The sequence below is a fragment of the Crocuta crocuta genome, unplaced genomic scaffold (genome assembly GCF_008692635.1).
Source record: "Crocuta crocuta isolate KB4526 unplaced genomic scaffold, BGI_CrCroc_1.0 scaffold139, whole genome shotgun sequence".
In the NCBI taxonomy this organism is placed as follows: Eukaryota; Metazoa; Chordata; class Mammalia; order Carnivora; family Hyaenidae; genus Crocuta; species Crocuta crocuta.
The window spans coordinates 1046368-1071042 of NW_027533258.1; the positions used below are offsets into that span (position 1 = coordinate 1046368).

Consider the following 24675-nt stretch of genomic DNA (forward strand, 5'->3'; position numbering starts at 1 on the left):
CAGAGGGCAGCACAGAAGGCTCCGGAATGCGTGAGGTGCTCCGGAGGGACCAAGGCCTGAGTCTGAGGGCAGCAAGTGTAGGATGCTGCGTTCTCCAGGTGCAAGAGGCAAATGGGGCCTGTTTCTCCCCTCCCAGAGCAGTCATGGGGCCAGCGCTCAAACTGCCTCCAAGAAATCACACCGGGGGATCTATTTCATAGCTGAAGAAGGACCCTTAGAGAACCAACTATTTTATTTTGTTTTATTTTATTTTATTTTATTTTACTTTATTTTTATTTTATTTATTTATTTATTTAGTGTGAAAAGGTGATTTATTAAAGCACAGGGACAGGACCTATAGGCAGGAAGACTTGCCGAAAACCAACGATTTTAGATGTTGAGATTAAGGCCACAGGAAGACTGAACCCCCATGAGCTGGCTTGGAACCACACCCCTGACTCCAGCGCAGGCTCTCTCCCGGCAGATGGCCCCAGACCTGCCCCAGCGTGGTGGCCACAGACCCGCAAAGCATGGCAGCCACTGCGATCCCTCTGGCCTCTCTGGCTCCGTGCCCAGGCCTGCCATGGCCGTGTGGCAAACAGCTGCCCCTTGGCTTCCCGGGATTTGTACGTGGGTCCAGAGCTTCATCCCACATTCACTGTGCAGGAGGCCCGAGCGCCAGCCCAGACCCTCAGTGGCCCCTGCTTTTCTGCATTTATTGGGTCTTCAGATACACAGGCATCTCTCCATCTTGGCTCACAGGGCGTCTGACTGCTCTCCCTCTGGCTTGCTCTCTCTCACTGACGTCTCTTTCTTCCCGAGACCTGCAGACAAGAAAAACAGCTTTGCAGAGATGTGGGGGCAGAGGGTTCAGACAGGGGAATAGCAGGTCCTGAGGACGCCCAGGAGCCCGGTGTGGCTGCAGGGCTGTGAAAGAGGTGCAGGGTGGTGACGAGAGGGTGGCGAGCAAGCAAGGCCAAACCCCAGCTCTCCGGGCCAGGGCTGACCCCCAGGCTGAGGCCAGAGGCAGAAGGAGGCCAGAGCTGGGCAGCAGGGAGAGCGCAGGCTGGGAAGATGGTGTCTTTGCCCCCAATGAACCCTGACCTGCCCATGCCCGGGCCTCAGCCAGAGTTCAAGGGCATCTGCTTGCTGATGAGTCGTCTCCATGAGCCAGGCTGGGGCTGTGCAAACGCAGAGCCAAGGCTGGAGAGGGCTGTCAGGATGAGGTGCCCCAGGAGCCTGGAGGGGCTGCCCTAGCCCTTTAGTACCTCCTAGACCTGGCCAGTGAAGAAATCAGGTCCCCACTGCAGGGGATGGTCACCATTCAGCCCATCCGAGGTTAGTAATTACTATTATACCCATTTTACAGATGAAGAAACTGAGGCTCAGAGACATCCTGCGGTTTGCACAAGGTCACACAGCAAAGCTGGGATTCGAACGAGAGTTCCTAAGGGACAATTCTCTCAGCACTTTGCCCAGGGCCTGGGAGACCGCACGTTCAGCCTCCAGTCAACAACCACACGCTGTCCCCAGCTGCGAACTGGACACAAGCCACACAGCACACAGTTATGTCCCAAATTCAGATGCTACCAGGAGCCTGGCACACAGTTATGTTCCAAATTCAAATGCTACCGGGAGCCTGCTACCACAGGCTCTCGGCCCTCATCGCCTCTGCCAGGGGACTCCAGGAAAGTTCCAGCCCTGGGGTGGGAGACCTGGCCTGAATCAGGCTCCGCCTCAACTCGCAGGAGCTCCCTGGCCAGGCGCAATCCCCCTCTGGGCTGCATGCTGCTCGGTTGTGCAACCATGCCACAATGTCCCCCACCCAGCCCGTAAACAGCGCCCCTCGCATCGTTTCTAACCATTGCGATCACCCACAGGGCTGCTGAGAACCTTCAGGAACGTTCATGCAGAAGTCCACAGGCTCCCTGGGCTCACCCAGACCTCCTGAGGCTGAACCTGCCTCCTGACAAGACTGCCCGGGTGATCGCAAGCACATCAAAGTTCCAGAAGCCGTGCTCTGGGGTCCACTCCTGGAAGCGAAGATGCATAGCCCCGACTCTGCTAAATAAGGCCAGTCGTCTCCCCAGGCGGCCGCAGCAGTTTGCATCCCCACCGGGAGTGGATGAGCGCTTCCGGGGCACAACTCCTCGCCAGCGCCGGGCCTCATCAGACTTCTTCCTATTTTCCAATCTAGGCCCGAGAAAACAGTCCCATGATCACTCAACACTTTTCTTTTGATGCATTTCTTAACCTGTAGCCTCCGCCCAGCTGTAACGCCCATGCGATGGCATTTGCTGCTAGACACCTATTTTCTCTAACACAGATGAAGAGACGCCTAACTCTGCGAGTGTGTCTCCTGACACCAATGAGAAGAACAGCCCCAGCACCCGGGGACCAGTGGCTCCAAGTGGCCGGTGCTTGCTCTCCCTCCTCCCCATCCCCACCCTCATCCCTCAGGGTCACGTAGGGAGAGAGCAGCGGGGGCGGGGGCGTGCGACGCACACCCGAGGGGCGGGCGACCTGGTCCGGGCCTTGCGCTTGCCCCGGTGCACACAGCAGGCAGCACGATGCCCTGAGGCCAGGGCTCTCTGTGCTGAAGCCTCACTGGCAGGGAGAGGCACGGCGGGTCTCAGCTGGCCCTTGAAAGGGGACTCCAGGGCGGAACGGCTCCGGCTGCCCTTGACTCCCAGCACTTGTCAAGAAGAGCCACTTCTGGGAAGATCGCAGGCCTTGGGCTCTCAGGCTCTGACAGTGGTTACCCCGTCCGCGCTGCCCTGGGGCGCCTCGCCCTGCTAGACCCGGCCCTCAGGAGGGCCACCGTCACTGTACGGCCCGGCCCAGCCTGCCTAGAGTGCTCGCCCTGCTGCACCCACACATTCTGGGTACATTCTGGAAATCCAGGCTTTGGATGCCTCCAGGGGAGGTGACACGAGCCACACGGCCAGGTTTGCAGCGTTTTGAGGTCCAGCCTGCCTGCCTTGCGGCGTGTCACAGATCTCCAGCACACGGGCCCAGGTGGCTGCCGTCTGGTCTGGTCTGGACAGTGGGACGGGGCTGTGAGTGCCTCGGTGACCGCCGGAGGAGCAAATGACACAAGCCCTCTGTCTGGCCCCTGCGGGCTCAGCAGGGTCTCAGGTGGGTCCCCTCAGAAGCAGACCCTGAGACAAGGATGCCAGGGCAGTGAGTCCTCCTGGAGGTGATCCCTGGCCCCTTACAGCCCCTGGCACTGGAGCTGCCAATCTCACGGGACGAGAGAGTCCCCGGGAACCCAAGCGCCAGGGGCCGTGTGAACAGGGGGCGGCGGGGGGAGACAGGTCCACGTGCAGGTGGGCCCAGCCCAGTCCCTGATGCTGCTGCTTCCTGGCCGCTGGCCCCGGGCACGTTACCAAACCTCTGGAAATCCGCTCCTCTCCCTGGAAGATGAACTAATGCCTCACAGAGCAGTGGGGAGGGTGCAGTAAGGATTGGGCAACATGCTTGCCCAGGGGCATCCCCAGTGGGCTCACCACTGTCTGCACACCCGGGAGGTATGGTCTCCCAGAAACCCTTCCGGCTGCTGGTTACGCCAGCCCGAAGCCCAGGTGCCCAAGATGTGCAGGTGCAGCTGGAGGGCGACAGAGGAAGACACTCGAGTGCAGAGCCTCCGAGGTCCAATCCTGCTTGGCCTTCAGGAGCAGGCTCCGGGGAACTGGTCCAGGGGACACCAGTCAGAGGCCGGCCTGGCCACATGGCCACTGGGCTGTCCATCCCCCAGAGCAGCCCCATGCCCNAGTGCAGCCCCATGCCCACCCCCGCCACTCCCCTCTTCTTTCCCTGGCCCCCACGTGCCTGCCCAGGGTCACCCTTAGGTACTGGTGACCTTGAGGGATCCACGCAGGGCTGCCGACGGCCACAGAGAGCAGCCCTGGCAAACATCAGCTTCTGCCCCCAGCTGTCAGGTGCACAGCTTTAACCAAAAAATATACACAGCAGCAGCAAATGCTTGCTGTTTGGGATATGAGCCGGTATTCGACACTCGCCACAGCACATGTTAATGTCCTCAGAGTGCCATCTGTCAGCATCCCATCCACTCACTTATTGGGGTTTTTTTTTGTTTTTTTAAATGTTTATTTTTGAGAGAGAACGAGCAAGCGGGGGAGGGTCAGAGACAGAAGGAGACACAGAATCTGAAGCAGGCTCCAGGCTCTGCGATGTCAGCACAGAGCCCGATGCAGGGCTCAAAATCATGGATCCCGAGATCATGACATGAGCCAAAGTTGGATGCTGAACCGACCGAGCCACCCAGGCGCCCCAGCATCTGCTCATGTATTGATTGAACAACGAATGAGCCAGCCAGCTGTGTGCACACACCGTGTGCCAGGCCGAGGTCTGCATGGCCACCCGATGTCTCCTTCAGGCCTCTGCCTTGATGCCTCCCTTCCTGAAATAGCACCTCCACCCTCCCAGACACTCTGCACAGACTGAAACATGGACTCCGACAGATGCCCACGTCCCAATCCTCAGAACCTAGGAAGATCACCTTGTATGGCAAGAAAGGGGGCCTTTGCAGGTGTATGGAGAGGCCATCCTGGACTATTGGGGTGGCCCGCCATGCAGGCACATGTGTCAAACACAGATGTGAAGACACTGGCTTTGAGGACTGCAGTGAGGTGGCCACCAGAATCTGGAACAAAGACCGGATCTTCCGCTAGAGCCTCAGGGAGAGCATGGCCATGCTGGCACCTTGGTTTTGGCCTGGCAGTGCTGGACCTCCAGCCTCCAAGCTATGACAGGACACACTCTGTTGCTTGTGGCAATGTGTTACAACACGAACAAACACACTCTCTAACTCCTTATTCTGCTTTACCAACTTCCATCATACACTACTACCTAGTTAGCCACTGAGCCACCCAGGCGCCCCGAAAATAATTTTTATATAGATATGAGCTTAGGTACATGCTGAAAAAAAAAAAAACCCCGAGTGAATCCACACCAAATCCCACTGCAAATGGAACTATGTGTGGAAGGCTTCTCATTCTCCTGAAAGCATTTTTTTTTACTTTATTTATTTATTTGGAGAAAGAGAGAGAGAAAGAGCACGAGTGAGGAGAGGGAGAGAGAGGGAGGAAGAGAAGAAAATCCCAAGCAGGCTCTACTCTGTCAGCCCAGAGCCTCATGCAGGACTCGAACCCACAGACCAAACCGTGAGATCATGAGCAGAACCTGAGCAGAAATCAAGAGACAGATACCTAATGGACTGAGCTGCCCAGGTGCCCCAACAGTAAGCACTTGTGAGGAGTTTAAGAACATGTTTATTTTAGGAAATCTGAGTTCCACCATGGAACTAAGGGACTCGGATGAGAGAAGGGGCCGCAGAAGCCTCTTGGGAATCATGTAGAAGCGGAGAAGTTGACTCCCATGAACTTGGAAAGGCTACAGCAAGTTCCCGCCGAGCAGACCTTACACATTTACAAGCACTGCCTGTTTTGTTGACCACCGGCTCCAGGCCAAACCCAGTGGACTGATTTTACTCCTCTCAGCAAAATTTCAAGATGGTACCCGTTCCTGACTTAGGGGTACAGGAAAAGGCTCTGAGAGGTGGCCCGCTCAAGGTCTCACTGCTAGAAGGCGGCAGAGCTGAGACTGGCCTCCAGATCTGCTCTGACCCTTCTCAAGAGGACACGCTAAGCCACTCACATCTGAGCGCATGGCTGGTGTCTGCACGGAGTTTCCACACTAGGGCCATTCTTGAGACCTGAAACCCTGGCGTCTTGTTGCCAGTGCTGAAAATAATGCAAAAGGAATTGCGGTTCGGCCCCAACACCGGGTGAACAGTGCCACCTGGTGGACGACACAGACACTACAGGCAGTGCGTGAGACCTGGGAAATGGTCTCAGGTGCTCGTGAGATTGGAACATTCAAGGGGAGAGTTGTTCTCTTTGAATTCATAAAAGGGACAGGAGCAAAGGCCCAATGTATTATCACAGATGGAAATCAGAGGTCTGGCCCCCCCGGTGCTTCTAACAGTGAACCCAGACTTCTGAGGTGTTCGAGGATCCAACCCAACTCGAGTTCCCTCCACAGTGTCCTGCCAAGAGATCATGAAGCCTGGCCTTAACCTCCAGAAATGGGGTGCTCACTCTTCATTTGTCTTCTTCCCAAAGTTCTTCCTCTTCTTTCCTCATAATACCCACTCTTTGCCCCTCCTCTTACTTCCATTAACAGTTCATCTGACCCCTTGCCCTTAGAAGTTCCAAAGAATCTGTGACTCCGGCGAGGCCTCCTCCACCATCACTCCTGGGGCATAGGCCTGGCTCTTCTCCCCAGCATGGCTCTCCTCGTGCTAAGTGCTGGTATTTAGGGGGTGGAGGTGAGGCGCAGGGACACGGCCTCTTAGCTGCTTACTCTAACTGGCATGCTCTTCCCCCAACACTTCCCGAGGCTGGAATCTTCACCACTCGGGTCTCGACTCACATGTCACCTACTGAGCAAGGCCTTCCCTGACTACCCCAGGTCAAAACAGCCTCCCGAGTCTCCCTTCCGCCCTTGCCCTGCTTGATATTCCCAGAGACGTCTCGCTATCTACAATTATGCATATTCACTCCCCTCGCCTCACTCTACCCGTGTCTGGGGCCATGAGCTTCACAACTTGAGGGCTTCGTCTGCTGTGTTGGGCGCTGAGGCCAGGGCCCCGGGGACAGCAGGTGATCCGCAGACATTGCCTTTGCTCACTTGAGTCTCCCCAAGTCTGGGAGCAGAGCAGGGCTGTGGCTTCAGCAGGGTCCCCCAGAAGTAGACCCTGAGACAAGGATCTCAGGGCACGTATAGGCTGTTACCAGTTGCGAGGCTGTTGCCAACTGAATTGTGTACCCCGAAATTCTTATGTTGAAGTCCTAACCCCCAGCGCCTCAGAATGAGACCTTACATGGAGACGGGGTCTCTTCACAGAGGTGATCAAGTTAGGCCATCAGTCACAATTTCATTAAGTCATAATGAGGTCATGAGGGCGGGCCCTACTCCAGTATGACTGGTGTCCTTACCAAAAAAGGACTTTGGACCCAGAGACAGACATGCACAGAATGTGAAGAGACACAGAGAGAAGACAGCCATCTCAGGCCAAGGGGAGTGGCCTGGAACCCGCCCTCCCTCACAGCCACAGAAGGACCCAGCCCCCTCCCTCCCACGTTGATGAGACTTCCGGTCTCCAGGACTGTGAGACCGGAAGCTTCTGTAGTTTAAACCCCCAGCCCGAGGCGCTTTGTTATGAGGGCCTCGGGAGCTGACACAGGCGTCCACAGAAACTGCCACAGGCCGGAGCTGGGGTCCCCACGAACAGAGGAGAAAGCCACGTCTGGAGGTGGGAGTGGCTTGTCCGTGGTCACCCAGAACCAGGCCACGGACTCAAGTCTCCGAACTCAACATAAAGTTAGAACAAGCCCCTAATCCCCGGACCCCCCGGCGCAAGTGGCCTGAAAGAGATACTCTGTGATCCAGCAATTCTACTCCCACGTGTACACTCGAGAGAATCGAAAGAATCGAGTGCAGTGTCCATACAAAAACATACGTGAATGTCCTTTGCAGCGCTAGGGCCAACAAACTCGGGGTCCCCTGACGGATGAATGGATAAACAAAATGGGGAGTATTATTCACCCACAAAAAAGAATTGAGTACTGACACATAGTACATGTGTCATGGATGAAACTTTAAAACACTGTCCAGGGGCGCCTGGGGAGGCTCAGTTTGTTAAGCGTCCAACTCTTGGTTTCTGCTCAGGTCATGATCTCATGCCTTATGGGTTCAGAGCCTGCTTGGGATTCTTTCTCTCCCTCTCGCTCTCTGCACCCCTCCTTGTGCATTCTCTCTCTCCAGATAGATAAATAAACTTTTAAAAATATTTTTAAAAAACCACTGTCCGGGGTGCCTGGGTGGCTCAGTTGGCTAAGCACCTGACTCTTGATCTCAGCTTAAGTCATTTTTTAAAAAAAAATTTAATGTCTATTTATTTTTGAGAGAGAGACAGACAGAGATAGAGTGGGAGTAGGGGAAGAGCAGAGACAGAGACACACACACAGAATCCGAAGCAGGCTCCAGGCTCTGAGCTGTCAGCACAGAGCCCGACGCGGGGCTCAAACCCATGAACTATGAGATCATGACTTCAGCCGAAGTAGGACACTCAACTAACTGAGCCACTCAGGCGCCCCAGATCTCAGCTCAAGTCTTAATCTCAGGGTTGTGAGTTCAAGACCCACACTGGGCTCTGCGCTGGGCATGAAGCCTACTTTAAAAAAAAGAAAAAAATGTTTCTAAGAAAAGAAAGGCAGTAGAAACAGTGAAATCAAAGGCCTCGAGGCCTGAAGGTCCAGGTTGTCCTCTAGGAATTGCAAGAACTGTGCAGAGTAGTTGGCAGGAGACAGGGCATCACCCTGATAGCCAGGAGAAGGATTTGGCATTGAGTCGTGTGCCCGTGGGCAGCCGTGGTGGGTCTTAAGCAGGGAAGTGGCTGAGCAGGGAAGAAAGAGAAAGTCAGGGTTGCAAGGGTGAGGGAAGCGAGTCTAGGGGAGGGGAGGCCTGTCGGAGGCCAAGGCCCGGAGGTCAGCAGGGTGGGAGGCGAGGGAGAGAGAAGGCGCGGGCTGACAGCCAGGTTTTAGGTGGGGTGACAGTGCTTGACGGCCCACCCGGTGGGGAGCACCATAGCAGGAGCACTCTGGGAGGAAGATGAATAGGTGCATCATATATCGGCTCAGAGGCACCCAAGAAACATCCAGAACTGCGTCCAGGAAGGTCTGGGCAGGTGACAGCAGCCCAGAGGACCTGATGAGGAAATAAGGCCACCACCTCCGATTCTGTGTCTCCCTCTCCCTCTGCCCTCCCTTCATCCCCTGCTCCTCCTCCGCCTCTGCCTCTCCCTCTCTCAAAAACGAATAAACATTAAAAAATAATAATACAAAAGAAAGAAAAAGAAAAAAAGGCCACTAGATGGAGGAGATTACTTGGGACAGTGGCTCTGAAGCCACACGGCCGTGGCTCAAATCTGAGCACTGCCACCTTTAGTAACTGCAGGGCAGGCTCCGTGTGGGAGCTGCGTGGCCTCCACCTCTCTGAGCTCCTTCCCCGCCTGTGAGGCGGAGGGGGCCCTATCTGCTGACTCCCACGCGTGCAGGGAGGACTCGGTGAGTTAACGCTGACGGGGCGCTTAGACGGGCAGCTGCCGATCACGCAGGGAGTGTGGCCACCACGCGGTGCACCAGACGGGCATTGAGGGAGCTGATTAAAGAGGGGGCTTCATGGACTCTGTGCCCACAGGCTCCAGTGTAGACAGTTTCTGATGAAGCCTGCCAACCTGGCTTTTTAACGAGCCTGACACCTGCCCACCCAGTGCCTTCCTGGTGCAGGTGGTCCGTGGGCCTCATAGAAGGAAGATGAAAGAGCCTTGAGGATGCCCATAATGAGGGGCAAGAAAGAAAACCAAAGCACAGTGGGTAGTTCAGGAAGAAGCAAGTGAGCCATAGACTCAGATGCTGCAGAAAGGCCGGGCTAGACGGGGAGAGAGCAGCCTCTGCCAGGCGGACAGGTAACAACAGGTTGGATGGCCACTTGGGGGGGGAGCTGGTTCCATGAAGTGATGGAAACTGGGGCAAGTTCTGGGGCTGAGGAACGTAAAGGGTGTTCTGGCCTAAGTTATGGCCCCCCACATGTTGAACTCCTAAACATCAGTACTTCAGAGCATGTACATAGTCTTTTCCCTTGAAGACGGAGAGAGCGCTAGTGGTAGACGGGGGGGGGAGAGAGAGAATCTTAAGCAGGCTCTATGCCCAGCTCAGAGCTCCACACAGGGCTCAATCTCACAACCCAGAGATCATGACCTGAGCCGAAACCAAGAGTCAGACGCTTAAGCAACTGAGCCACCCAGGCATCCCTGGAGACAGTCTTTAAAGGGGTGAGTAAGGTAAAATGAGGCCACTAGAATGCATTCTATCCAATCTGACTGGTGTCCTTATAAGAGGAAATTTGGACACAAGCATGACAGAGGGAGGACCATGTGAAGACACAGGGAGACGCCGGCCACCAGCAAGGCAAGGGGGAGGCATCAGGGGAAATCAACACTGCCTACACCTTGACCTCAGACTTGCAGCCTGAGATCAGAACCATGAGGAATAAATGTCTGTTGCTGAAGCCCCCCGTCTGTGGGACTTCACTGCGGGGTCCCCAGCAAACCACTACAGGAGGTGAATCAGCAAGGCTCATAAAGATTCCACAGAGCACCAGAAATCTGGGGCAAGCCTCTGAGGAGAAAGACAGAAACCCAAATCAACAAACATGAAAAAGCAAAAAAGAAACAAACTCTGCAGGAAGAAGAAAGCTTTAAAAATGAGTCACAACCTCATTAATATCCTCAGAGAGATAAGAGAATTACAGCAATAAAACAAGAACAGGACGTGGCGAAAAAAGAATCTTCAAAGAATAGAAAAGGGTCCATGAAAATTATATCTATGTCTATATGTTATATTCATACTATAAATTATGTTGTTGGTAAAATATATTTATAATGTATTATATAATATATGCTATATTTATAGAATACATGGATGTATGTGTACATGCACATACTCATAGACATATAGAAATTAAAACATCAGTGTAAGGGTTAAAAAATTATATTAGATTTTCCAAGTGCAATGAGATAATGAAATAGAAAATAGAAAAGATAAGAAAATGCAGCAGATTCATACAGGAGCATCAACATCTGAGTTATAGGAGTTCTAGAAAGTACAAACAGAAAAAAAGAGGAAAGAAATCATCCATCATGTAAGGTAAGAAAATGTTCCAGACTGATAGGGCTTTTCCTGTCCTTTGCAGATTGAAAGGGCTCACTGAGAACCCAAACAATGGGTGAAAATAAGACTCACATTAAAACATCATTTTGCAGATCAGTGACAAAGAGAAGTTCCCACAACTTCCAGGGAGGGGAATGAGAAGAGGAGTTGGTCTCTTATGAAGGATCAGAAATCAGACTGACTTCAGACTTCGCAGCAGCAGCCCTAGAAACCAGAGGGCGATGGAATAGTGCCCTGGAAGTCATTGAAAATGAGCCACTTCCAACCTTCAGTTTCATACCCAGCTAAACTAGAAACCAAGTAGCAAGGTAGATTATAGGTATTTTCACACATGAAAAGTCTCAATAAATTTACTTCCTATATACTCTTTCTTGGGAAGGGTGGAAAACCAATATAAGTGAGAAAAACAAGAGGAAATAGCAGATATGGGAGATAGGAAATCCACCTGGAGAGAGAGATAAGAAGTGACCCGAAGGCGATCTGAGCTGTGCACCAGGCAGAAAGGGTGGTCGGACCAGATTAGGGCAGGGCAGAAATCTCTGGAGAGATTTGTTCAAAATCAAACTGATGGGACACATGATATATGAGAAGTGAAATTTGGGTTAGACAAATGGCAGAGGCTGGGGGTTGAGTTCATGGCAAGTACGTACAAAACAGAGCAAACCTCTCCACTCTAGCTGCAAGGAGAGCAAAGCGCTGGTCTGGGAAGCACACCTCATCTCGGTGGACTGCAGGACTCAGCTGAGTGGCGTTTCCTCAGGCGCAATGTCCACACGAATATTGCTTGTGTCCGTGCAGGTCCTCCAGGGTGAGGCGGCTGAGCTGTGTGTGAGCACGGAAGTTTGCTGGTGAGTAACGCCTGCGAGGGATGGAGGAAAGCTGAGTTGGACAGGGGGTCGCAGACTACAATCTGACAAAGTCTCGGCCGACCCAGCCAGGAGCTCCAGAGCAAAGGCTGCCTGCTTCAAGAGTCCCACACTGGGAAGAAGTGGCTTCAGTGCACGCTGTCCCCCGTGCTGGGGGACCAGCTGAGGGCTGTCCCAGAGAGCATACTCCAGCCCAAAGGCTGCCTAGAACCCTGGGGCTCCCACGGATTGGCCACGCTCCTCATAGCAGAGCACGTTTTCCTTAAAGGGCAACATGAGCACTATACCTCCCTGGATGACACTTTGATCAAGGTCATGTCTAATTCTTTTTTTTTAATGTTTATTTATTTTTGAGAGAGAGAGACAGAGAGTGAGATGGGGAGAGATGGAGAGAGAGGAACATACAGAATCTGAAGCAGGCTCCAGGCTCCAAGCAGTCAGCATAGAGTCTGACACGGGGCTCAAACCCACGGGGTGTGAGATCGTGACCTGAGCCAAAGTTGGACACTTAACCGACTGAGCCACCCAGGTGCCTCTGCCTCTCCTGGTTCTAGGGCGGTGACACCCCCCCCCCATTGTGTTGATCATGGTCGAGTGCACGTAGCACCCACACCCACCTCCTTCTCCTACATCTGTCTGGACGGCGAGGCTGGGAAGCAGAACCCGTGTTCCCAGATCCCTTGCAGCTAAGGGCAGGAGACTGGCTCTTGATGTACTGCCACTGGATGCACCAGCACATGAGACCAGGAAGGAAGGAGTGAGAGGGGCTTCTCCCTGCCGGGATGGCATCTACAACAGCAGCAGCCTCCCAGGCTCCAGGGTCCTGCTTTGTGACCACTGAGAGGCTGCTATGGTGACAACAGCACCCTGACTTGGCTCCGGGGCTAGTTCCTGAGTCCCCACTGCCAGCTTGTAACAGAGCCAGCAGCGCCCCCGGATGGTCAGTGTTGCAGCCCGATTCTGCAGGCCAAGCAACAATTCTGTCGTTAGCTGTTGCCTTAGTCACGACCAGCAAGGTTATGCTGTGGAAGGAAGCGTTCCCAGAATCTCAGTGGCTTTTAAGCCTTAAAGAACAACAGCTGGGCAACGACTTTTGAGATACAGCACTAGAGGTGTGATCCATCAAAGAAAGAGTCAATAGGCTGGACCTCATCACATCTTAAACATTTCTGCTCTATAAAAGATACCATCAAAAGAACGAGGGGGCGCCTGGCTGGCTCAGTGGGTAGAGCACGCGGCTCTTGATCTGGGGATTGTGTGTTCGAGCCCCACGTTGAGTGCGGAGATTACTTTTAAAAAAGAAAATCTTTAAACAGACACAAAACAAACAAATAAATAATCCACAGCACAGGCATCAGATGCTGACAAGGACATGGCACCATAGGATCTGTCGTTGTCTCCTTGTGTGGGTGTGAAATGGCACAGCCACCCCGGGAAGAAGGGTGGCAGCGTTGTGGATGGAGCATCTGTGTCCTTGCAAAACTCCTACGTGGAAACACCGACCCCCGATGTGACTATATTTGGAGACAGAGCCTTTGTGGAGATAATGAAGGTGAAATGAGATAACATTAAATGATTCAGGAGCTCCCTATCCTTATAATAAGAGACACTGCATCGTGCTCTCTCCTCTCCCTCTCTCTTCCCCATACTTAGTCACGCCAAGAAGAAGGTGTACCTCCAGAGCTTTGAAAAGTAAACTGCTGCTGTTTGAGCCACGCAGTGTGTGATGGAGGCCCTAGCTGACTAAAACAGGCAGTCTCGTAACAAAACGCAACACAATCTTACCATGGAATCCAGACACCACGCTCCTTGGTATTTACCCACACGACATGAAAGCGTACCCCCTCCCAGAAACCTGCCCCCAGACGTTTCCCGCAGCCTTATTCCCGATCACAACCAAAACATCCTTCGGCAGCTGAACAGATGAATACCCTGTGACCCATCCACCCAACGGCACGGGATCCGGCTCGAAACAGAAGTAAGCTCTTGAGTCATGGAAAGATCTAGGGACGAGTTAAATGCAGGTTCCTAAGTGAAAGAAGCTTGTCTGTAAAGGCTGCATGCTACATGATTCCAAAAGAAAACGCCACGGAGACCATAAGAAGCTAAGTGTTCGCTGGGGCTTGGGGAGGAGGGAGGGATGATCGGCAGATCCCGGGGCATTTTCAGGGCGCTGGGACTGTTCTGTGACACTATCACAGCGGGGCCACGCCACCGTGCGCGGTCCAGAACCCACGGCACGCGCACCACCCAGAGCAACCCCTGGGGAGAACTGTGGACGGTGGGTCATAACACTGTCGGTGTGGGTTCAGCAGCTGTGACAAAGGTCCTGCTGTGGCGAGGGACGCCGATGCTGAGGGGAGGCTGCCGGGGAGCGTCCGTGGGAAATCCCCGTACTTGCCATTCAGGTTTGCTGTGAATCTCAAACTGCTTTGCAAAATAAAGTCAGGGGGTGCCTGGGTGGCCCAGTCAGTTAAATGGCCAACGTCAGCTCAGGTCATGATCTCACGGTTCATGAGTTCAAGCCCCACACCAGGCTGTGCACTGGCAGCATGAAGCCTCCTTGGGATTCACTCTCTCTCCTTGTCTCTCCCCCTTCCATGCTCTCTCTCTCTCTCTCAAAATAAACAAATAAACGTTTATAAATAAATAAACAAACAGGGGCGCCGGGGTGGCTCAGTTGGTTAAGTGGCCAACTTTCACTCAGGTCATGATCTCACGGTTCGTGGGTTCGAGCCCCATCGGGCTCTGTGCTGACAGCTCAGAGCCTGGAGACTGCTTTGGGTTCTGTGTCTCCTCTCTCTGCCCTTTCCCCACTCATGCCCTCCCCCCTCTCTCAAAACTAAATAAACATTTAAAAAATTGTTTCATAAATAAATAAAGTCAGGAAGGGAAGGAGGGAGGGAGGAATTCCTCTCACCCCTGCTGCAGGTCTGACCCAGGGGAGCAGGAAGACACCACAGGTCAGAGCCACTCCAGGGTCCAGGCTGACCAAGACTGTGACCTGACTTGGGGTCAGTAGGTCGGGGAAAGTGAAGAATTGCACACCAGCCCTCCAAGTTGCTTGCTAGAAGTGACATCCTCACTTCTGCTCATATTGCATTGTCCAGAGCAAGTCACGTACCACCCCTGACGATGAAGCAGGGAGGGAGTGCATCCTATCTTGCCCAGTGCTAGGAGGGGAACCAGGGTGCTCCTGACAGCCACAGATCACCGTAGTGTGCGGGGTCCCCACAGAATCCCACACACACACACTCCTCCTTGGCGAGATCCTGATATTCTTACTCCTTCCCCACCTGTTAAGAACAAGGGGCCTTAGGGCACATGCGTGGCTCGGTCAGTTAAGCGACTGACTCTTAATTTCAACTCAAGTTCATGATCTCCCGGTTCGTGGGTTCAAGCCCTGCATGAGACTCCACACTATGACAGTGTGGAGCCTGCTTGGGATTCTCTCTCTCCCTCTCTTTCTGCCCCTCCCATGCACTCTCTCTTGCTCAAAATAAATAAATAACTTGTAAAAATTTAAAAAAGAAGAATCGCAGGATTCTGTTCAGCAGGAATCATTTCCAAATCAGTCAATCAAATATTTATTGAGAAACTACGCTACGCCTGGCAGAACCAGAAATCGTGGTTTATGGCCAGATATAGTGACGTGTAAGTTACACACAAGGAAATGCATCCCTTGTTAGCACAGTTTTGTGGGCTGCGACATGGAACACATCCATCAGCCTCGAAAAGTTCCTTCACGCCCCTTGTGAAGGGCGCCCCCAGCTCCCTGGCAACCACGGACCAGCTTTCTGTCCCCGTCATCCTGAAACCCCCAGAATGTCACCTAAATAGAATCACAACACACAGTCTTGGTCTGACTTCTTTCGCTCAGCATAATGCATCTGAGAGGCACCCATGGTTTTCGCGTGTCCCCACGAGTTATGCCAAGAGTCCGCTCTTTTTTATTACCAAATAATATTTCATCGTATGCACACATCACGTTTCGCTTCTCCGTCCATCCATTGATGAACATTTGGGTTGTTTTCAGTTTGGGGCAATTACGAAGGAAACCGCCATGAGCATATGTGTGGACATATGTTTTCATTTCTCTTGGGTAAACACCTAGCAGTGGGAAGGGTTGTGTCATATGGTAAGTGTATATTTAGCTGCATGAGACACTGCCAGAGCATTTCCCAAAGTGACTGCAGTGATTTACATCCTTGCAAGCAATGCGTGAGAGCTCCCGCTGTCCCGGGTTTTCACCAGTACTGGATATTATCCGATTTTTACGTTTTAGCAATCCTCGCGGGGACAGAGGGGGATCTCACGGTTGCCCTGATGACTAATGATGTGGAGCCTCCTTCACGTGCCTGCAGACCCGCTGCATGTCTTTGGAGAAGTGTCAGATCTTTCGCTCGTTCTAATTGGCTTATTTGTGTGTCAGCAGGTTGGGAAGGTTCTAGATTTGCTGTGCCAAGCCCGGTGTTCAGGGGGGCCAGAGCAGACTCACTCTGTGCAGGAGGGGAGAGGCGTCAGCTGCCACCAGCACCCCTCGTCGCCCGCCTCCTGGCTCCTTCATGCACCCTCAACACCAGTCCCCAGAGGTACTTGGCCTTTCCAATGTGAAGACCTATCCAGGCTTTCCAAACTCCATCATCGGGCCCAGCATCCAAGCCTCCACCTGCCCAGCCCACTGTCTCTTCTCCGTCCGTCCACCTCCTGCCTTCTCACCGGGGAGCCCACGAGATTCCAGCACAGCTACTGTCCCACAGACACGCAAGGCCCTGCCCTACCTCAGGCCCTTTGCACTTGCTGTTCCCTCCGCTTGCAGTGCTCTCCCAATGACTTTGTCCCTCCTTCGATCAGGCCTCTGCTCAAAGGTCACCTCCCTGACCACATCATCTTCAGAATTCACCCCCGTGTCGCTGCACCCTCGTCTCGGTCTTGCTCACACCCTCGCGTCACCCTCATCTTGCTGACATCGCTGTGCTGCTGTCTGCTTACTTGTACCTTGTCCGTCTTCCACCGGGCTCAAGACTCCTGAGGGAAGGAAATTTGATCACACTGTGACCCCAGGGCCTGGCACGTCGTCAGCCCTCAATAAATATGTGCTGAATGAATCCATCTGCTGTCATAGGACTCCCATGAGGAGTCCGTGAACGTCAAGTGTGGCTGCCCTTCACACCCTGCTGTGCTTCCAGAGGAGGAAACCGAGGCTCTGAAAGCTGCAGTGACCCACCAGGGCCACACAGTCAGAGCAGAGGACGCCTGCGCCCACATCCCTTCCCCGGAGCCACCCTCCTGCCCATCCTGGCCCGGGGCCAGCATCACAGGGATACCTCACACCCTAAACACACTGACCACACGCAGCTCAGAGGCCACCTCCACGCAAAGTCACCACAACACAGACGTGCCAGGCCCCCGTGCAGCCAGATGGCCTCGGCGCGCAGGGATTCTCTCCCTACATCCATGCACACAGGTGCGTTGCCTGGTACACTTGGGAATTTCCCTTACACACGCACAGGCGCGCTCTGGAATTCCATTCACACACAGACGCACCAATCACGCACACCCTGAGTCCCACAGCCTCCTGCTGACATGCCCACGGCAGCAGGCCGAGGTGACTGACGGCCCGGGACTCCAGTGGGCCTCCGTCGCCATGACAACAGACAGCTCCCGTATCTCAGGCTGCACGCCACAGCCAGGGGAAGGGTACCCGTCACAGCCGCGGCAGATGCTTCCAGAGCAGGAGCAGCCCAGGCCTCCTTGTAGACCCCCAGGGCCCACCCCTCGTGGGCACGGAGCAGACCCCCTGAGACGCGTGTGGACTGAGAATTGTCATTGTCCGCAGAGAACACGTGGCTCCCACTCTTGCGTGCCCCTTGTGTGCCCGGCACGGGCGTGTAACCAGCAGCTTTGCACACGCTCCCCGCACCCCCGCATTCTCACAATGTCCTGACAGATGAATGCTGCCAGGACACCCATATTGCAGGTGGCAAAACTGAGGATCAGAGAGGGAAAGTCTCTTGCTCAGGGTCACACGGTGAGTCACCAGCAGCGCTAAAATTGGAATCCAGGGCTAATGGACCATGAAGGGTCTTCTTTCCACTGCCCTGCACTGTATCTGAGCCAGGAGGGCTCCTTCAGGAGCGGCCGGCCATTGCCTCATCTCATTGTTTTGCACACACCCTTTCCAAACAGGAGCAATCAACTATCAGCCCTCACTAGTGATAGAAATGGTACTACCCTTGTGGAGCCTGATAAGTAGTGAAATCCCCATTGTGAGTGGCATTCAAGCTCTCAGAGCTGCTATAGAGAAGGATCAGGCATCAGGGAGTAAGAGGTTAGAGGAGATGGCCCCTTAAGATTAGTCTTTGAGTCACAAATTATTGGCAAATATAACTGGGACATAAACATCTTCAGGAACAGCTGGATCCAGCTCTCAGATACCAACAGGAACCTTCCTCTGGGTTCACTGTATTCTCAGAGCAGCTTTCCCTCCCTCTGGCGGGGGGGGGGGGGTGNGGGGGGGGGGTTGTACAGCTCCAGAGTCACATCATACAAGCTTCTAGGCCCCTCAAAGCCAGCTCAGTAAGTGTTCATCAAGCAAATGCTATAAGCGTAAATAAGATTGGGGGTCTGACTCTAAGCGAACCCCAGCCCCTGCCTTGGGAGGGATCCCAGGCACCCAGTGGTCACTCTGACACACTTGGACTTGGAAATTACTGTGCACCTGGCAGTGTCCTGAGCATTTTACAAATATTAACTCACAGAAATCACACAGCAGCCCCGGGAGGCTGTCACAATCTCCATCTCATGGATGGGGAAACTGAGTCACGAAGGAGTGAAGTCTCAGGCCTGAGACAGGGCTTGGAGCCACACAGCTCCTCGACAAGCCGAGCTCAGAAGGCTGTGCCTCCAAACAAAGACAGGACTGTTCTCCTGAAGCCAGCACCCCCTCCCACTCGACCCCCCCCCCATGCAGAGGATGGCCCCGGGGCGCCACTGACGAGTGCCCACTCTGCCAGGCAGTGCTGGGCTGACTACCGCAGCCAACCCTGACCCCACGGCTGCTTCGTGGAGCTCAAAGTTTCCAGCCGCTGTGAGCAGCCTGACTAGTCCAAGCATCTCCCCCTGTAAGACGGGTGGATACTCCATTCCAAAGGGTAGGACTCATGCCAGTGCGAGCACTGTCTTTAGCAAGTTCTGGAGAACATCCGAGCCACACGCAGCTACTGAAAATTTGAAACGTAGCGAATATGACTGAGGAACGGCGTTAAATTTTTTTGTGTTTCATTTTAATTAATTGAAATTCAAATCGCCACACATAGCTAATGACACCTCTACTGAGCAGCACAACTGTACGGTTCTAGATGAATACCGGATATTAATTTGGGTTTTGTTCTATTTTTACCCACCCCTACCCCACGCTCCAGTTCCAGGCAGGCTCCTTGCATTTCCTGTCTAAGGGCATTTTGCTGGTCTCTCCCTCCACCAGCCAGGAAGTGTCGGTTCCCTATCCTGACCCACAGCCCCACCAGAGATAGTAGCCAGCCTGTGTGGCCTCAGGACCTTTGCATCACTCTGGAGGGGAAAAAGAGTCTCAATAATGGCAGAGATGCAATTTTCCACCAGTCAACAAAATGGGGGCTTCAAATACATGTAAGTTGATTTAAAGAAAACAATGTAGCTGTTTCTGGGACACCTGGGTTTTCAGCTGGGGCTCTGCCACGTGTACACATACCTGCTCCCCACCAGCCTGGGAGGGCTGCATCTGGGCCCACCATATCTACATGCACCACCCCCACCCCCACAGACACACACAGATGCACGTGGACACACGGGCAGCCACCCCCTATACTGCAGGCTTTTTCCTCCCATCTCCCTGCGTGCATCCATGTCCGCAGGTAATGACTTCCTGTGCCCTCTGGTAAGACTAAGGGACCTGTGGGGGCGCCTGGGTGGCTCAGTCAGTTAAACGTCCAGCTTCGGCTCAGGTCATGATCTCACAGTTCATGGGTTCGAGCCCTGCGTCAGGCTCTGTGCTGACAGCTAGCTCAGAGCCTGGAGCCTGTTTCAGATTCTGTGTCTCCTCTCTCTGACCCTCCCCTGCTCGCTCGCTCTCTCTCTCTCTCTCTCTCACTCAGAAATAAATTTAAAAAATTAAAAAAAAAAAAAAGACTAAGGGACCTGTGGCCTCTCCAGGGAGGATCTCAGCTCCACCCCAACCCACAAAGGAGCTGTGGAGAGATCAGACAGGGCCGGGCCCGGGGAGCCCCTGGCAGCCACTGCTCCCAGCATCTCCGGGGAGCCCAGGCCTGAGCCGAGGGTCCAGCAGCTCCCACAACACCCACACGGTCCAGACTCCCCTCCCTCCCCCCACCTGCCCTGCTCCTCCCCAGCCCCTGGACCCCTGCGCCGGCCTGCAGGAGTGAACGAACACTACCCACCCTCCCTACCCACTCACGTCCCAGCTCAGGGTGAGCAGCGGGAAGGGAAGGGGCTCAGGGTGAAGTGACTTACCCCAGGTCACACGGCGGCAAGTGGCCGACTTAAGTCCCCTCTGGCTGACTCAAGTACCCACCTTCCCGGGGTCGCCAGACTCCTTAAAGCCAGAGTTTGAGCTGGTCTTGGAGGATGGACAGGATCCGGGGGAGTGGAGGAGGAAAGTGAATGAATTCTGAGAGCTGAATGGACCAATGGGGTTCTCTCTGGTTTCTGGAAGGCGATGATGTGGAAGGCGAGGGCCAGTGTTTCTGCTATTGGGGAGGTGCCTTCTCTCCAGGCCTCCAGGACAGATGCCACCAACTGGTGGTCCCCAGAGAGGCGGTGGATCTAAAGTGCCCACGTTTACCCATAAATGTTTCTCAAGCACCTGCCATGGCCCCTCCCTCCCTTGTTTCCCGTCCCCCTTGTGCGATCCCAGCCCACGGGCCATGGGCATGGCAGGGATGGAACAGGGCTGACCCCCCCCATAGTGGGGCCCGAGAGCAATAATTGGCTGTGGCCACCCAAACCCTTGAGGACCCTCTCTGCGGGGACACCCACTCCGGCCCCACAGGGCAAGCCCTCACTGCACACTCCTGCCTCAGGGCCTTTGCACTCGCTATTTGCTGAGCCAAGCATCCTCTTCTTTAATTCTCCACGACTTCCTGACAGAACTAAGAAGCCACTTCCCCTCTCTCCCGCCCCCTCTACGAGCCCCTGACACATGATCATCCACAGCCTCCCAATTTCCTTTTCGGTTTTATTTGTCTGACTTCCAGCCCCACAAGTCGGCCCCGTGAGAAGGAGGAGTTTGTCTGCACTGGTCACCGGTGCCCCCCTGCCCGGCCCAGCACGCGGTACTGCAGGCGCTAACACCCGTGGAGCGAAGGAAACGCACAGACAGGAGCGGACAGACACTCACGGAGACTGGCGGGGACAGGTGATCGGCCCAGGTCGGTGCACTTGGGGCCGTGAGGCCCGGCAGCGCACACGCGTGTGCACACAGGCACGCACACGCCCTGCGGGGAAGCCGCTCCTGGACCACTGAGGCCTGGAACAGTGGTCCTGCCCCTGGCAGCACGGACAGCGGGGGTATCTGTCCCCGCAGAGGCCACCGGGTCCTTCCGCAGCCGTGGCTGCCCATCCCGCAGGAGGCACCTGAAGTTCCCTGGAAGGGAAAGGACAAGCCTCCTGCGGCTGGACCTTCGGGCACAGAGAAGGGCCTCGCAGCCTCCCACTCAGCAGCCAGATCCCCACCCCTCTCTCGTCCACCTGCCTCTCCATCCCTGACCCCGAGCAGCCCTGAGAGGGGTGGAGACAGCCCCGGCGCAACTGTCCACCGAGCACAAGGGGACAGAGGACCAGAGCAGATGCATGCGGCTCCCTGCCCAGCCTGCCAGTCTGACCCCCGCCCTGGTGGCCACGCTGGCTGCCATGGGCACGTGCATACTCGCACCGGCCAGGCCCCTGCAGCCCCGTCTTGGCTGGAGGAGCTTATCACTGATGACTTTCCCGACAGAGATCGATAGAAAACATTTTATCTCCTTCCCCAGGGGCAGCTCAGCCTCAGAGCAGCATGGGCTCCCGTTACTATGGCGANTTGCTTACCTCCCACCACATTCCCTTCACCCCCACCCCACCGCCCAGGACCAGCATTCTCTCCCGCCTCCTCGCGGCCTGGCAGCTGGACGGAGCCCGTATCCCCTTCCGCTGCAGCATGGCCATTCCGTGAACCTGACAGGGAGCGGCCTGGGCTGTCTACCCAGACCAGACCTTGCAGGTTTCCACTCTGAACTGCAGCTCTGGAGCACAACTCGGACTCGTCCCTCAAATGTCCTCAGTGTTCTGTGACTAGGGGCTGTACGATTGAGCTCAGTTTCCTCTCTGTACAATTGTGGGGATCACAGCACCTCCCTTACAGGGCAGCACCGGAGCATATGAACCTGTCAAGTGCGGTGCACAGGGCGTGGGCGTGGCCACGGTCCACAGTCGATGCTCAGGAAATACCAGCCGCTGTTGGTAAGCCTCAATCTGCACATCCATACAATGGGTATATGAGGAATTATGATGGACTAATTGAGAGATGCGAACATTCTGACCCACTGCCTGGCACATTCTAAACACTGAATCCTCAGGAAAGATCCTGGTCTGGGCCCTGCTGACCCCCAGGGGGGTGGGGACTGGGAGGAGGTGGGAGGAACAGCAGTGCTATCTCGCTGGCAGTGGCCTTGACGCCCCCTCATCAGGGTCCAAGTAACTCATGCCCCACCCACTCGGGGGCACTTCTGTGTCACCTGAATAATGGCCCCCAAAGACAGTCCCAAACCCCGACCTCTGTGCATGTGACCTCAGATGGCAAAAGAGGCTCTGTGGTGATTAAAACAAGGATCCTGAGACAGGGGAGGAATCGCTGATGTGGCGGGCCCCAGGTCATCCCAAGTGTCGTCTAAGACAGAGGCCGCCAGAGATGTGACAGAGGAGAAGGAGATGCGACAACAGAAGCAAGAAGCAGCAGTGACTGAGGAAGGGGCCACGGGCTGAGGAAGGCAGGCAGCCCCTGGAGTCTGAGAACCACCCTGGACCAGGGGGTCAGCAGAGGGAGGAGGGTGGCTGGGAGGGGGAGGAAGTTCCCTGACGTGCGTGACCGGTCCAGCTAGTGCTGTAACTGAGCACTTACTACACGCCAGGGCGTGAGCAGAGCGCTTGATCCGCCTCATCTCCGGAGCAGCCCCCAGAGCTCTGAGAGTATGAGGGGCTCCGAATACCAGAACAGGGGAGACCGGGGGGGTCAAGGAGGGGGGGGCAGTAATGGAGTTGCTTTTATAAAAACAAGATGAAAAACTGTTTGGGGACTGCTTTTGTAATACTTTTCTATTATTAAAAAAAAAGAAAAAAGGAAAATGCATGTTTTCTTAGTAGCTAAGCACTTTTATTTTCACCACTGGCAATGACAAAAAATCTGTAAGCCCCAAAAGTATGGCAATTCCAGCCCCTCTATTTAGGAGAGACCCGTGAACTACCTGTCCCTTAGGACTGCGTATGTAGTAAAAGCTTAAAGGCCAGCAAGGGGACAGTGTGGGTGGGAGTCTGCGATCAGGCCTGAGGCTGCACTGGCGAAGTTTTATTTCTTGAGCTGACAAGAATGGATTCGAGGGCGATCGCTGAATTCTTCTTTTATCTTCTTGAATATTTGAAATATTTTACAATGAAAAATGGGGTGTAACTGGTATTCTCCCGCTCTCCGCTGAAGCTGGTCTAAGGTACAGAGTCATATTCAATTACAGGACTGCCGTTGTAGCCCTTTCATCACATCCTGCTTCTGTTTGCATACCCCCAGAGACAGGAAGCTTACTCTCTCCTTCCAGGTGGCGCAGGGTCCTCTTTGAACAGCTCTAATTGCGGGAAAGTTCTTCCTCATGGAGCCAACATCCTGCTCCAGATCCTCCTGCCCACTGGAACCACACAATCTGTATGCCTGTCTGCAAGGCCAGGGCGGCCCTTCAGATCTCTGGAGATATTGACCCTGGTCCTATTTTCACATTCCTACGTTTTCTTCTCCAGGTAAAGCAGTTCCGGTGCTCTCTGAGACAAGTAACAGAAGGTCAACTCACACTAATTTATACAAACAGGTGAATTCATTGGTTTGTGTAACCGAAAGTCCACGAGTTTCTGAGCTTCAGGCGTAGCTGGATCCAGGTGCCCAGGTGGTGTCTGTTGCTATACAGCTTTTCTCCATATTGGCTTCATTCTCAGGCCCATAGCCAACTGGTTTAACAACTCCTGGAGGGCCTGGCAAAGCTCAAGTTTTGCTTCCAGCAAAACTCCCAGAAGGCTTGGGTCCTGTGCTCATCCCTGAACCAATCACCATGGCCAGGCAAATGGGGCACTTTGATTGGCTAAATCTGAGTCATATGACCATCTCTGCATCCCAGAGCTAGGGTCAGCCTAGGCTGAACCATGTAGGCTGAAAGTGGGTAAGAATGTTCCCCACGGGGAAAATCGATGTGTTACTACCACCAAAAGACAAGGCTCTGGAAAGAGACCCACAATGGCTGAGACAAGATGGAATTTTTAAAAAAAAAATTTTTTTTCTTAATGTTTATTTTTGAGAGAGACAGAGCATGAGCAGCAGAGGGGCAGAGAGAGAGGGAGACACAGATNTTTTTTTTCTTAATGTTTATTTTTGAGAGAGACAGAGAGACAGAGCATGAGCAGCAGAGGGGCAGAGAGAGAGGGAGACACAGATTCCGAAGCAGGCCCAGGCTCTGAGCTGTCAGCACAGAGCCCGACGTGGGGCTTGAACCCACGAACTGTGAGATCATGACTTGAGCCAAAGTTGGACGCTCAACCGACTGAGCCACCCAGGCGCCCCAAGACAAGATGGAACTTCATCCCTGCCTCATATAATTCTTGATGCAACCGTTCCCAGGCTGACCCGGCTAATCCAGATGATGGGGGTCCCCAGCAGCTGAGCATCTGTTACCTGCATTGGAAGTAAAAGTTGTTAACACATCAGATTTGCTACTGTCTGGACCGCT

The 24675-nt window shown here is 54.1% G+C and overlaps 1 long non-coding RNA gene across 1 annotated transcript; it reads right to left on the reverse strand.

Annotated features, from left to right (window-relative positions):
* Positions 1–314: 314 nt before the first annotated feature.
* Positions 315–12435, reverse strand: LOC144217325 (uncharacterized). Its single transcript, XR_013330876.1, has 3 exons — positions 12280–12435; positions 11461–11655; positions 315–803 (listed from the first exon to the last, which is right to left on the reverse strand). It is a non-coding gene; the product is annotated as an uncharacterized LOC144217325 (long non-coding RNA).
* Between the last annotated feature and the right edge of the window lie 12240 nt (positions 12436–24675).